The 15,915-nt window shown below is 44.6% G+C and overlaps 1 protein-coding gene across 3 annotated transcripts in view; it reads right to left on the bottom strand.

Annotated features, from left to right (window-relative positions):
- LOC119169192 (FMRFamide receptor-like) overlaps positions 1 to 15,915 on the bottom strand; it is a 1,338,388-nt gene that overhangs the window by 1,190,846 nt on the left and 131,627 nt on the right. The window lies entirely within an intron of this gene.

Below are 15,915 nucleotides of genomic sequence, written 5' to 3'. Positions count from 1 at the left end.
AAGATGATATCCAGCTGAGATGAACTGAAATTGACATGCGCTTATAGTGGGCCATGGAAAAGGTGTTGAATGCGGAAGGTGAAATTTTTTTTTTGGCAGCAAGGGTTGCGGCAGCGGACAAGCAACTGATTTCGTCCTTGCACTTCGTACAGGTTGCTATTCACGCCTACGGCCATCGACGGACTGTTCGCTTCAAGTGGCATCGACTGAAGTGACGTCAGCTATCCTGTTCACGTCACAACTCGCGCCTGCTGCTATCAACACTCTGGTGAAGTGAAGCGACGCCTATCGGAGTGACTTCATCAGCCGGACTACCTACAAAAGCGGTTGTCCTGCGCGCCAGCCCGTCATTTGGCAGCAAGGGTTGCGGCAGCGGACAAGCAACTAATTTCGTCCTTGCACTTCGTACAGGTTTGTCACATAAACTTTTGCGTATACTAATCCTTCTTAGCCGCTGCCCTGTTGCCATCAGTGTCTCGTGCTTTTTTTCAAGATGCCGTCGTGCGCTGAGCTAGCGAAAGATATAGCAACACTACGTGCTGAATTGGCATCAATGCAAGAAAGTCTGAGCATGTTTAATGGACTGTATGAATCCATGAAAGTTCAGAATGAAACCATCTTGAAGGAAATCAAGTTTCTGAAAGAGGAAAACGCGAAGCTGTCTCAACGTCTTACGTCACTCGAGCAGTATTCACGCCTCAATAACGTAGAAATCAAAGGTGTTCCCGTCACGGAAGGTGAAAATTGCCTGGCTGTAATACAAGCTATTGGTAAAAAAAATTGGTTGTCCTGTTGTACCTTCTGACACTGACATCGCTCATCGTGTCCCCACGAAAAAAGACAAGAACATCATCGCACGTTTCTGCTCGAGATCGAAGCGAACGGAATTCATTAGTAAAGCTAGGAAAGCTAAACTCACCACTTCTGCAACTGGTCTTTCGCGAAGCAGTGACTCACCTTCTTTTGTGAATGATCATCTCACGCCAGAGAACAAGCGTCTTTTCGCGAAAGCTGTCGAATTGAAGAAGGCTAAAGGGTGGCGATTCCTCTGGACCGAAAATTGTGTGATTAAGGCCAGAAAGACTGAAAATAGTCGTGTTTATCGTATTTCTAACGCAAACGACCTGGCCATATTTACATAATCAGTGCGCCTGCACATGAACCATGAACAGAGGCATGTTCTCGTGTGACAAAACGAAAGCATTGCTCCATGATAAACCGCCTCAATTTTCATTCCTTCATTGCAATATTCGCAGTCTTCGTAAGCATCACGATGATCTGATCAACTTTCTTTCTATACTTAACCATAACTTTTCAATCATCTGTTTGTCGGAAACGTGGCTGACACAGGTAGATGGCAATCTATTTGATCTGCCAGGGTACATCAGTGAACATACTTACCGTGGAAATCAGAGAAGAGGCGGATCTGCTTTCTTTGTGAATTCGTCGATTGCGTACACCCGTCGTCTCGATCTTTCATTCCGAAATTTATTGTGCGAGTCTGTATGGTTAGAGTTCGACCGGAATGTCTTGCCACTCAATAACAGGCCTACAATCCTGGCATTCATTTATCGTTCCCCGTCATCATCTTATTCGGACTTCTGTTCACACCTAGAAGAAATACTTAATCTCTTAACCAATGAAAATAAGAACATCATCATTTGTGGTGACATATATATAAACATACTTCCTCCTAGCTGTCAATCGTGCTCTGATTATATCAACTGCTTGTTTAGCTATGGTTTCTCTTCCTTAATTGATGTTCCAACTAGGTGTGACACTGCCGGTTCTTGCACGTTAATATACCACATATTTTCATCATCAACCTCTGATTACACCACCGGAGTGATTGATTATTCCATTACAGATCATTATCCCCTGTTCTTTGTTCTTGGTACCGGAAAACGTGCACAGCACCGTCAATGAACGAAAAATTCCTTCAATGAAGCTTTATTTGCACGAAAAGTGCATGACACATGCTGGAATAACGTTTTTCGAGAAGATTGTCCTGAGAAGGCATATTCGATTTTTCTATCAACAATAACGAATTACATTAACGATTGCACAACCCATGTAACCCATAAGCACACATTCTCGTCTCCTAGGAATCCATGGATTACAAATGCGCTGCTGCGCTCAATAATAAAGGAAAATTATCTTCACTGAAAGGTGAAATTGCAGCCTTTCAACGCATCTTTGCGAGCTATATTTAAAAAATATAGCAACATTCTTTCTAGCGTCCTCAAACGTGCAAAACGGGAATATTATGAACGGCGAATAATTGAAAACGGAACAAATACTCCGCGTAATTGGGAGCTAATTAAAGAATTCTTGAATGTTAGGGAGTCCGATGCCAGAATTAAAAAAAATTATTTACAAAGACAAGGAATACTCTACCGAAGCTGATATGTCAAATGTTTTTAGCGATCATTTTGCCGCGTGCCAAAATACGCTCTCACTTAGCGTTCCAGCCCATCTTCCACGTAGCCCTCAGTCCTTCCTTCGCCCGGTTTCTTCTTCAGAAGTTTTTAACGTAATTTCTTCCCTCAAAGTTACGGGACCAGGCCTGGACTCCATCCGGCCCTCTAGAATAAAACTGGTTGCTGCAGACATATTGTTGCGTATATGCACAATATCATTAGTTTTTGCAGATATTGCTAACAAAATTTTCAGAACCGGTATATTTCCTGAGTTGTTGAAACGTGGTAAAATAATTCCTGTGTACAAAAAAGGCTCTCGTGACAACATTAACAACTATCGCTCCATTTGCATTTTGCCATTTTTTGGCAAAGTCATTGAAAAGCTTATCTACAGTCGTCTGATGCACTATCTAAACAAATTTAATTTTCTTTCCCCACAGCAGTTTGGTTTTAGGAATGGTTATTCAACGGAACAAGCATTGCTCAAATTCACGGATAACATTAAACAATTTATTGACGAAGGGTTCGTTGTAGGTGCCATATTCATTAATCTAACAAAGGCATTTGACACACTAGAACATTCTATTCTTCTGGATGAGCTCGAGTCTTTTGGTATTACTGGCCCAAATCTAAACCTTATTCGTAGCTACTTGTCTAACAGGCCACAAGTCGTATATCTTAATGGTCAATTTTCATCGACTAAATTAATTAACTGCGGTGTTTTTCAAGGTTCTATATTAGGTCCGTTGTTATTTCCACTATTCGTAAATGACTTACCTAATACGCTTACGTTTTCTAAGTGTTTGCTATATGCTGACGACACGACCATTTACTCACCACATAAATCGCTCACCGCACTTCAAGACACACTTAATGCAGATCTTAACAACGTGCATTCATGGTGTAGAAATAACAAACTTCAGATTAATCCTACTAAAACAACTTTCGTACTCTTTCATAGCCCACAAACTGTGGTTTCTTCCTCTATAACTGTCTTGCTGGATAATTATACTTTACTGGCATCTGACAATGTTAAATTCCTTGGTGTTACTCTCGATAAACATCTTAAATACAATAGTCATGCCAATTCACTTATAAAAAGGCTTTCATTTGGTATCCGCATTATCATTACAACACGTGCATTTTTTCAACCTCATGTTCTCATCTCACTTTATCATGCTTATATTAATAGCCATTTATCATACTGCTCATCATCATGGGGTAACACATACGCCATTCATCTCAAACCGCTTCAACGTCTTCAAAACCAGGCGATCAAGTTAATGACTTTTAGCCCATTCTGTTGCCATTCTCTACCTATCTATCAACATCTTCGAATCCTACCCATTCAACAATTGTTTTATCATAGATTGTCGCTCATCACATACCGTCTCATTCATCGCGAAATATCACTTGATAACATTCCTTTCCATATCTTCGTCAACAACAATAATACCAGGTTTTCAGAGCGTAATAACTTCCTTTTACCTAAAATCAGATCAAACTATGGCAGATACACAGCACGCTTCTTTTGTGTTCATCTTTGGAATAATATCCCTCTTCATGTTAAGTCGTCTCATTCATTGCAGTCTTTTCAACATAACATGAAAAGCATACTGTTAATTGAGCCCCTTGTTCATTTGTAATAAAACATTTTCATTATTACCTCTACGTTTTCAAATCCTGCTTTTACGTATTCTTGTAGTTTTGTATAATGTTGTTCTGGTAAATTAACTTTTTCGATTTGACTATTTATTGTTCTGTGTTGAATGCACTTTTTATTTTTGTTCGCAGTTGTAGCTTTTGCTGCTGTTACTTACCTTTTATGTACCCCATTAACGATAGGAGGTTCCCCTGACAGTTTCTTACTTTGGGACCTCCTGATGCTGTATATACTATGTGAGCTCATTTTTTTTTGTACTCATGTACTCTGCAATGAACTTGAATAAAATTGAATAAACTTGAATAAACTTGAATAAACTTCAATGATCTTTTGGCCTGCATCGAGAGGCTTTTGTACATTATACCTTAAACAGCCCATCTTTATTGAAGTATTGAACCTTTAGTAAACAATATTGTACTAGCAATATACTAAGTGGGGTAATAAGCCAGCCTGATGAAAAACTAGAAACAGTATGAAATCGAATAGAAAATCTAATATGGGGGAAAATAGCAGAAAGTGTACATGTCAAAGAGGCTCTAGGTGGTGTTCGTTTCGCGTCAGGAAATGTATGCACTGTCATTGGTTTCTAGTTAAGAAATGTGTCCTATTGGGCAAGTAATAATTAAATCTGAGTAAGCATTATACTTTTCTGTTACACAAGTTTAAAAGAAAAACAAAGGCTTGTCGAGAAGGGCATGGGATTTCACATTGTTATAATAATTTCATTTGTAAACCTTGAACATTACAATAATTAAGAAGAGCCTTTGCTCAATTACCACGACATATGTCAATTTTTCAGCGCCGTGAGTCCAAGTGGTATGTTTATTACTCATCTGTGTAATTCCTGGAGGTTCGGGGGTAGTTGCAGGAGAGGTGCATATTCAAATATTTCTTACAGCAAACATGTTCCCACAAACGTGTATCACAATGGACATTGCAGGACTTTACAAAATATGGGTACATTCTCCAAGCACATTTCGTGAATCGACTTCTGCCAATTGTTTCCCAGGTACTCAGGTTTTCATTTTCTTTCCTGTCCACGTTGCTAAGCTTGTTAAACGTCCTTTGTTTCAAAATATGTCCTGTTTTGATTTTGTTATGTAAATGTGTAGAAAGAAAATTGCACAAAAAGATCGCTTGCTGTGGACAGGGACGAAATTTGTAACCTACGAACATATCTATCCTCTTTCCGACCCTTTTCCCCACCCCAGTACAGGGTAGCAAACCAGTTCGTCTAGGTTAACCTCTCTGTCTCTTCCTTTTAATTATTTCTCTCTCTCTCTCCGGATAACACGTCTGACACTCTACCAACTTAGCTACCATGGCGCCCAACTCCCCATCCTCTCAAGGGGGTATGTGTAAATCAAATGTGGGAGCGTGGCCAATAGCCATGACGGTGAGTGTAGAACCGTTTTTTTTGTGTCTTTTGGCGTCACGTAGTCTGTGAGCTTATTATGAGTCGGCAGCTGACCAACAATTCCTAGTAAACTATCTAAAGGCACCAAGTCTGTCAGAATGAGAGCCTCACTATGAATGAAGGAAGCAAGTACACTTAAGGGCTTTTTTTCTTTGTTAGACACAATATTAACGACATCTAACAGACCATAAAGCCATTTGACATGATTGTTCTTTAGATCTCATAATTATAGTGTCTAACAAAGAAAACAAGCCCTTGAATGTACTTGTTTTGTTTAACATGATTGCCTGTTATTTCTCATTATTATTGTGTCTAACAAAAAAACAAGCCCTTAAAAATGATTTTTTTGTTCATTTCGACACTATGGTCCTGATGGGCAATCTATTGATGTTACTACTTACTACATCGGTTATGCACGCCTCATTCATTGTGACGGACGCGTTGCACGCGCACATGTAAGGTGTTCTATAGCATGCTCAAGTCATAGCACCGATTACCATTAAGTTAGTTCACATGAAAGGCTGATAGATGAGTGCTCCCTGGCTTTTGAAAAATGATGTACACTTACCAGATACAGCTTAAAAGTTTAAAATTACGCTATTTCCGAAACATATTTCCTTTTTTTTACATCTTCACTTCACTTCACTCTATTCCCTTAAAGACCCCGGTGAGGGGATATTACATAAGGGGTGGGTTAACAAGTGGAGGTTACAGAGAGTGATCTTCTGACAAATACTATGCATTTATGTTTTGCGCAAACGTTGATGAACCCGTGATGGCTGCAATGTCACGATGAAGGCTATTCCAGTCCACTGCTGTGAGAAGAAAAAATGAGGCAGCAAAAGTAGTAGTTCGAGCACGTGCGCATGTGATTGAATAAGGATGGGTCGTGTGGTGAGATATGCGCGTTGGTGGGATGATGTAGGGTGCTTGATTGAGGGAACTGTGAGGAAATTTGTGAATCAAACAGAGGCTGGCGATGCGGCGACGCACAGAGAGATTAGCAACATCAATGTTACGCTCAACGGATGATATGCTTATGTCGTATAAATATGATGAATGAAGGATACTAGTTGCACGATTTTGTACAGATTCTATTTCGTTTATTAGGTATATCTGGTGTGGGCTCCAGATGGGCGCTTCAAATTCTAGTTTAGGTCTGATGAGCGATTTGTAAGCCAGAAGTTTTGTGTCTAGTGGTGCGTGACGCAAATGACGCTTTAGGAAACCCAGGAATCTGTTTGCGGATGATATGATGTTGTTGATGTGTGCGTTCCAGGAAAGTTTAAATGATAAGGTGACGCCTAGGTATTTATATGAGTGAACTTGTTCAATAGCGGAATTAGAGATTAGCTATGAGAATGATAAAGGATTACGCTGGCGTTGAAATGAGACGAGTTTGCGTTTAGTGGGATTAAGCTTCATTGACCAAAGGTCACACCACTGTTGCATGAGATCAAGATCCTGTTGGAGTGCAGTTTGATCAGAAATGTTAGTACCTGTGCGATAGATGACCCAGTCGTCGGCAAATAAACGGATATGGGAAAATAAATGAACGTGAAGATCGTTATTATATATTAGGAACAAGAAGGGTGCGAATACAGATCCTTGGGGGATGCCGGATGTTACAGGGAGGGAGCTAGAATGGGTATTTTTAATGTAGACGAACTGGGAGCGGTTAGTAAGAAATTGTGTGATCCATGCAAGAATGTTGGGGTGCAGGTTCAGCTGGAAAAGCTTTAACAGTAGCCGTCTGTGTGGTACCTTATCAGAGGCTTTTGCGTAGTCGAGAAAGATTGCATCGGTATAAAAGTGACGGTCGAGAGAAGAGTGTAGATCATGAGTAAATATAGCAAGTTGTGTTTCACAGGATAATGATTTACGAAATCCGTGCTGAGAAGAATGAGAAAAAAAAAGTGTTGGTGTCAAGTAAGTGCATGATGTAAGAGTATATAACATGTTTATTGATTTTGCAAGAGACGCTTGATAAAGGAATGTGTCGATAGGGGGGACTGTCTGTTACCAGATTTGTGGACTGGAATGACATTTCCCTCCTTCCAGTCGTCTGCTAAAATTCCTATTTTGAGTGACAATGAGAACAGCATTGAAAAGTACACTGCAATTATTTCCTTATTATTTTTTAACAAGTTAGAGTTAATATTGTCTACGTCAGCCGATGATGCAAGTAATATTTTGTCAATGAGTGATCTCTATAGCATCAAGTTTAATTGCAGTGGCATCGAGCCAAGTTGTGACAAATGAACAAATATTCACAAATAGCCTCCCATTTGTTTTTACACTGTAGTTGAATAAGATTGCACTCACACGTACGCGAGCAAAATCAAGTCCTAATGTTTCTTGCGTCACGGCAAACACACGATCTCATGATAAACATCACACCAAAGGGGCATGACCACGCTTCCAGATTTACGTTGTGCACCACTTTGCCCACCGCAACACAATCCGCACACACACCACGTCGTCCATCGTAAAACAATCCGCGTATACATTGCCAACAGCCGCGAAAACATTGGGCAGCAAGAGCCCGAACATTCCGACATCCGTCATGCCTGCAGCACACTGTTGGCTCGATCTGTACGAAGCGGGGCTTCAGCGCGGCAGTGCAAGTTTCTTGCGTCGTGTCCAACACATGACCGCACGCCAAAGGGGCATGTGATACACACTTCCGGATTAATGTTAAACACCACTGCGTCCATCGTAAAACGATCTGCACAGCAGGGCGTAACACATGTAAGCGACAAACCCAAATTTCTACGGCATACGGCTTCAGCCAGCCTCTCATAACCACTCTGGCGTGTTTCCTTATCCTGTATTAATGTTACGCACCAGTGCGTTCATCGTAAAACAATCTGCACAGCTGTCAGCGAAATCTGCACCAATGTCAGCGAAAAACCCCAATTTGATTCTACGGCATACGGCTAGAACCAGCTTCGCAAAAACTACTCTAGAGAGCACCGCCATCTTGCATAAAAAGAAACAAAAATAAACACAACAGACCGGAAGCGCGTTCAAATCACGTGATCTTCTGCAGCCAATAGCGGTGTCGCATTTTCTCCTTACATTTTCTGGGATATTATACGGAATTATGCTCCCCGGTTATTCACAAGGTTACGTGATGAATTCTACGTCTTATAGTTGTGTAGTACGTAAATCAAGCGCTGCAGTCACTGGGGAAATGTCATTCAGCTGTCAGGTGGCGAGAAAGGTACTCAGCACCTTGATGGTGAGCGCTGCTGTAATGGACATTGGAAAAGGTATAATCCTGCAGTCTGAGAGCTCATCTGGAAAACTTAGCATTATGGTCTGATTTGTTTGAAGCCAGCGAAGGGCGCCGTTGTCGGTAACGACCGTGAAGGCTTTACCAGCCCACGGGCACCGACGACGTTCCATGGTACGGAGCGCGAAGATGTTGAGGACTGGTTGGCGGACTTCGAGCGCGTAGCCAACTTGAATCAGTGGGACGACGCGGCGAAACTGGGTCGTGTCTACTTCTATCTCGAAGACGGGACCCGCACGTGGTATCGAAATTGAGAGGAGCAGCTGACGACGTGGCCCGAATTCTCTCGTAGACTTCTGCAGACATATGCCAGCGCTGACCGCCAAGAAAGAGCTGAACGAGCTATTCTTGCCCACGTCCAGTCGCCAAACGAAACTGTGACCACGTACGTCGAAGACATGACGCGTCTCTTCCGACGGGCAGATTCAAGAATGACGGGGGACAAGAAGTTGCGTCACTTGATACGCGGTGTCTAGGACCAGCTTTTCGCCGGCCTCGTGCGAAGCCCTCCGAAGACGGCCGCGGAGTTCTTGTCTGAAGCCGTGACAATTGAAAAAATGCTGCAGCAGCGATCAAACCTATACGACAGGCAAGTCAGTGGCATGTCCACTGCTGACATTTTCGCCGCCGCTGGGACCAGCAATGACTCCTTACGTGAACTCATACGTAATATCGTACATGAAGAGTTGCAAAAGGGTGGTGTAACACCTCATTTTACGGTTAGCTTTATTGAAACTGTGATCAAGGATGAGCTGCACCAGGCCCTCCTGGACACCTTGCCTCCTGATACAGCTGCGTCAGCTCCTGCTGAATACCACCGTGGGACAACCTACGCGGAAGCCTTGAAACGCCCTGCTGCATCGCCGCCATTGTTCGTTCATCCTGTCCCTGTAGTTTCACTCGAGTCAGCGCAGCACATCCCATACTACGAAGGCACGTACACGCCACCGCCCCTGCCCTTTGTCAGTGGTGCTTCTGTCGCCCATCGTTCGGTGCAACCGGTCCAGTACATCGACGATCGCCACTCGTCTCCTCGGAAGTCTGAAGTCTGGCTCACACCCGATCATCGGCCTCTATGCTTTCACTGCGGAGAAGCTGATCACTTCTACCGCCAGTGCCCTTATCGTCGTCTTGGGCTTCGCGGCTTCTCTGCGTACTCGCCGCCACCCCGTTACGGTCAGAGACCACGCGACATCCAAAACTACCTCTCCCAGCAGCATGCACCACCGTCTGCCGGGCGCCAGTCTCGCTCGCCATCACCGAGGCGATTTTCATCAACGCCCCAGCGGTATTCTACCGCACGATCTCCCCGCCCCCGCCGGGGAAACTAGCCGAAGCGACCTCTGGGGGCGGGGTCGCTGAACGTCGAAGCGCTGAAGACCTCCTATTGACGCAGAACCGTACAGAAACTGGTCCGACATCACCTGCTGCTGCAAAGGATAGCCGGCTTTCAATCGACATAGCAGTAACAATTGATGGTTGTGTAGTTAATGCCTTAGTGGACACCGGCGCAGACTATTGCATACTGAGCGGGAAACTGACAACGCAGCTGAAGAAAGTATACACGCCGTGGCATAACTCGCAGATTCGGACAGCTGGTGGCCATGTCGTTACTCCACTGGGCGCCTGCACAACTAGAGTACAGATTCAAGGGTACACATTCGTGGCAAGCTGCCTTGTTCTACGTGAATGCTCCCGTGACGTCATTCTGGGAGTTGATTTTCTACAGGAAAATGGAGCTATCATTGATCTGCAAGAGCGCCGCGTCACGTTCTCAGCCCAGCAAGCAATCAACGTGCAGGATGACAGAATGCGTGTTGACGTACTCCGTATTTCTGAACAGAGCGTGACGCTTCCTCCCCGAGCCAGTGTTCTAGTTGACGTAACATGCTGTGGTTTGAGCGATGGCGATGTGGTAGCCGAGACAAATTTACAGCACCTCCTGCAGCAAGGCGTATGTGTAGCGCGAAGTGTAATACACGTTCGTGACGGCCGATCTGAATTGCTCGTTACCAACTTTAGCAACGAGCATCGACACCTTTTCCGTGGCACTTCGATAGCGTTTGCCCACGAAGTAGCAAACGTAACCAACTGTCTCACGTCAGAAATAGTGGATAACGCAGACACATCAATGAGCAACATTGACATCAATCCTGATCTGTCCACCGATAACCAGACGGCGCTGCGAGCGCTCTTGTTCGAGTACAGGTCTTGCTTCGCAAGTTGCTCAAAGATCCGCCAGACGTCCATCACTCAACACAGGATCATCCCGTACGAGGACGCACGCCCAATACACCAGCACCCCTACCGCGTGTCGGCTAAAGAACGTGAAGCGATACGTACGCAAATTCGCGAGATGCTTGACGATGGCGTTATCGAACCATCCAACAGCCCGTGGTCATCTCCAGTCGTGCTTGTCAAAAAGAAGGACGGGTCGCTACGCTTCTGCGTCGATTACCGAAAGCTCACCAACGTGACCAAAAAGGATGTGTACCCGCTACCGCGTATCGACGATTCGCTAGATAGACTTCGTCGTGCCCATTATTTCCTTTCTCTCGATCTAAATAGTGGGTACTGGCAAATCGAGGTAGATCAGCGAGACCGCGAAAAGACAGCCTTCGTGACTCCAGACGGCCTATACCAATTTTGAGTGCTCCCTTTTGGCTTGTGTTCAGCGCCGGCAACTTTCCAGCGAATGATGGACACTGTCCTCACAGGGCTGAAGTGGCAGACTTGTCTTGTATACCTTGATGATGTGGTGGTCTTCTCTGCCACGTTCGAGCAGCACCTTCAGCGCCTGCGCAGCGTGCTGGAGGCTATCCGATCGGCGGACCTCACTCTAAAGCCATAGAAGTGCCACTTCGACTATGAAGAACTAAAATTTCTTGGACATGTAGTTAGCGCCGAAGGAGTCCAGCCCGATCCAGACAAGCTTGCCGCTGTTGCCGAATTACCAGCTCCTGTCGATAAGAAAGCCGTCCGGCGCTTCCTTGGTTTGTGCGCCTACTATCGCCGCTTCATTCATGGCTTTTCACAGATAGCAGTACCTCTGACTCGTCTCACAAGGGACGGCACGCAGTTTGTCTGGGAAAACGAGCAACAAGCAGCTTTTGAAGAACTGCGACAGCGCATGCAATCAGCACCCGTTCTCGCTCATTTCGACGATGATGCTGACGCACGACGCTATAACACCCGCCACAGAGAAGTGTTTTAAAAGCCCGGAGATCAAGTTTAGGTGTGGACGCCCGTCCGCCGCCGTGGCCTTAGCGAAAAGTTACTGAGCCGGTATTTTGGCCCATATAAAGTGTTACGCCGCGTCAGTGACGTGAACTACGAAGTGGTTCCGGACTCAACACCCCATGCACGGAGCAGGACACGACTGAGGCCGGACGTCGTTCATGTGTTGCGCATGAAACCATTTATTGCGCGTTGCTCGTAACTTTTTCTTTACCGCACAGCATTCTTTGTGTTTTTTGTTTATTTGTGTGAACTTGCTTTCTCGTTCCATGACGTTTCTTATATTGGCACGCTTTTCAATTTTTACTTTCACTTTATTCGAATTTCCAATTTCCTTTTCACGTGCCTATGTAGTAGCATCGCGGTGATGCTATGTACTTTTCTTTCCTCTTTTTGGGACTTGTTTTTTTTTTCTTTTCGGAAGGGGGGGGGGTAATGCCACCAGCACGTAGTGGGTCGACAGCAAGAGCGGCTCTAAATCTGGAGGAAAAAGAAGATCGCGTGCTTTCTTCTCTGCTCGAGAGCCAGCCATGGCTGACGCATCGGCCTAGAGCTAGCTACCCGGTCATTCAATAAATCCCCCAGCACTTGTGAATCATCGTGACAGTATAAAGGACAGTTTTCGACTGCGCAAACTATCACCGGGTACTCAAGTTCAGAGGCGTGATATCGGCTCTGGTTCACTGAGCCGGCGGCGGGCATAAGCGACGGGTCTCATGGCCACCCACGTCAACTTGCAAGAGAACAGCTCCGAGGCCGAGACCACTATATCATCTGTGAGTAGAATCGTCGGGGCATTCTTGTCATAGTGAGCAAGCGTCGGTGGTGCTTGGAGGGTAGTCTTGAGGTCGCGGAAGGCAGCTTCTTGGTCGGGACCCTATTTTCGGTGAACGCCTTTTTTCACTAGAAATTTTGAGAGGTGCCGCGCGAGAAGCAAAGTCAGGGACAAAACTTCTGAAATATGAGGCGAAACAGAATAAACTTGTTAGCTGCATAGCCGTGGTGGCAGGTGGAATGCAAGGAATGACTCGGAGCTTCGTGGGATCAGGGCTGTTACCTCTAGCGCTTACTACATGTCAATTTCCGAGAAGTCAAAGTAGCACTTGGAAGACCTAATGCAAAGGAAAGCGTCTTGAAGAGCATGCAAGACCATTTCCAAACGTCTGAGGTGTTCAGGAAACGTGGGAGCGTACACATTGATATCGTTTAAATAAATTAAACCTATCGACCACTTGAGATACAAAAGAACCTGATCCGTTAATCGATGAATTGTAGCAGGAGCGTTGGAGAGTCCAAACGGGAGGCGAATAAATTGATATAGGCTGTCCAAATTGATAACGGCAGTCTTCCAAGAATTATTGGGGCCTTGTTCTACCTGCCAATAGCCAGAAAAAAGATCCACTGCAGTGAAAAATACTCACCATGCAGGCGGTCAAGGGCATCGTCAAGACGAGGAAGCGGATACTCGTAAGGCTTAGTGACACTGTTCAGCTGTCGATAGTCAATACGGAAAGAGATTGTGCTGTCTTTGTTTTTGTCAAGGACTACAGGGAACGACTACGGACTTCAAGAGTGCAATATCGTGACACGCTTAAGCATGTTATCCACTTGCTCAGAGGTTTCTGCGCGTAGCAGGTAAAAACTCGACGCGGGTGATGCTGAACAGGAACTGCAGAGCCGCGGTGTCGATTCTGTGCATCACCAAAGGATTGTGGCCAAGCTAACTAGTGACATGACACGCAGTGACGGAATCTCAATCTTATTTCTATGACCAAGTTAGGTTGGGGCCGAAGTTGAATTTATTCCAGTTTAAGAGCGAAGCAGTTGATGGTGGAGGCGCTATGGACTGTACTACTGCTGCGTCAAACGGTGCTTAAAAATAGGTATGCGCCCCGAGAATGGTGTCTGATGGCACGCACAGGTGACTGATGGCACGCTCAGGTGACAGAAAAGTTGAAGACAAGCTCTGCAAAGTTTTTGCCGGTACATCGGTGGAGGGCCCATGGCATTGCTATTTATCCTCGACGCCGGGAATAAACGACACTTTTTAAAAGACTGTCCGCGTCGACAGATGACCTCGCATGACTGTAAACGGGAACCCATGCAGCAGAGAAGATGGGTTTTGTAACCAAGGTTGCCGCAATCACATGATGCAAAATCGGGCGCGATTATGGGGGCAAAGCTCCTAAAGGCACGGGTCTGTCCATCTGTTGTGTGTATATACGTGACCGCCTGTAGTTTCACCTTTGCCAACTGTCCACTAGTTCGTCCTTGCAAACATCCCACCACGCCTCATCACCAATAAACCTCTTCACCAACCATAAAGCGAATACTGTTGAGAAGTAGCCAATATGAAATGAAATATGCTCGCGTACTTTTTTATTTTATTCATATTGTCAGCACATAAGCCAAGACAGGAGTTGGGGTTACATAACTCTCAAGTACAAACGCAGTACATGCTAACGCAGTTTTAACACGCAACTCAATAATTGCACGACTTATCAAAGAAAAAAAGCGAACCACTAAATCATATTAAAAAACATCCCGTGCAGCTCACCGATACATGTAAAATAACAGGTTCGAATAAATCCCGAATACGTCACGAAATGACAGGGAAAAATGATATTTGAAGTGGTATAGTACATTGAACATATTCAGGCAATACAAATGCTGAAGCAATACAAATCGTTCACAAATACTCTCACAAAGCCTTTTCAAAGCTTTGTAGATCGGAACATTCAACTACGTTTTGAGGTAACCGTTGGAGAACCATATATTGTCCCACTGTGTCCATCCCTTGTTTGTACGTGACCGCCTATAGTTGCACCTTAGCTAACTCCCACTACTTCGTCCTTGCGAACATCTCACTACGCCCTATCACCGATCCACCACTTCACTCATCATAAAGCCGATATAATAAAGGGACAATGGAAGCGACGTACACTCTAAAAAAATTTACACCCTAAAAGGTGTAAAACGGGTGTAAGCATTAAAATCACAAATATGAACACCCTTTTACGCCTCATTTTTTATATTTGAGGTGTTCGTAATTTAAACACCCCAAAACACCCCAATTACACCCTAATATTTGGGGTGTAATGAACAACGCTACAAATATTTGATTGATATCTGGGGTTTAACGACCCAAAACCACCATACGATTATGAAAGGCGCTGCAGTGAAGGGCGCCGGAAGTTTCGACCACCTGGGGTTCTTCCACGTGCACCCCAACCTGAGCACACGTGCCTACAAGGCTACAAATGCACTACATTTTCGGGCCGTTTTGCTTACAGTGTTAGTATACCTTAACCATCTTGATACCAGCAAGGCTCCCACTACTAGCTGCTTGCGAGTCTAGTAATAAATCGAAGCAGAAAGTAATGTGACCTAAACGCAGTTTTCATTGATAAAGCACGGAAACTACTATAAGATGGAAGATAGAATAGGAGCAACGCTTGTTCAATAAAGTAAGGGCCAACTCTCCTGTACCTGTTTCTTTCATCTGCGTCATTTGCGTGATTATTCAACACTCACAAAGTGCACTGATTTGCCTGAACAAGGTAATGTGGCGCACATTGGTGTAGCCATGCATAGAACACTCCCCCCTTTCCCCGTCCCCCAGAAGATCGAAGCTTTTACAGCTGGAGATAAAACGTCCACCACCTGCAAAAAAAAAACAGCACAGTTGTTTAGCCATAACCACCACGTCAGCAGGCCATCAATCCCCTTAAAAACGAACATTGACGTCATGTATATTTAGCAGGCACGTTTAATTTAATTACTCTAGCGAATGTTCCTCTTCATGTGTCCTTAAGAGTGCGTCATGGAAATGAGGAAGAGGACACCGACCATAAAGAAAAATGCAGAATAAGGACATTTC

This window comes from Rhipicephalus microplus, chromosome 2, assembly GCF_043290135.1.
Source record: "Rhipicephalus microplus isolate Deutch F79 chromosome 2, USDA_Rmic, whole genome shotgun sequence".
Taxonomy (NCBI): domain Eukaryota; kingdom Metazoa; phylum Arthropoda; class Arachnida; order Ixodida; family Ixodidae; genus Rhipicephalus; species Rhipicephalus microplus.
Note: the sequence above shows the minus strand (reverse complement) of the source record. Positions and strands in the feature narration are given on the sequence as shown.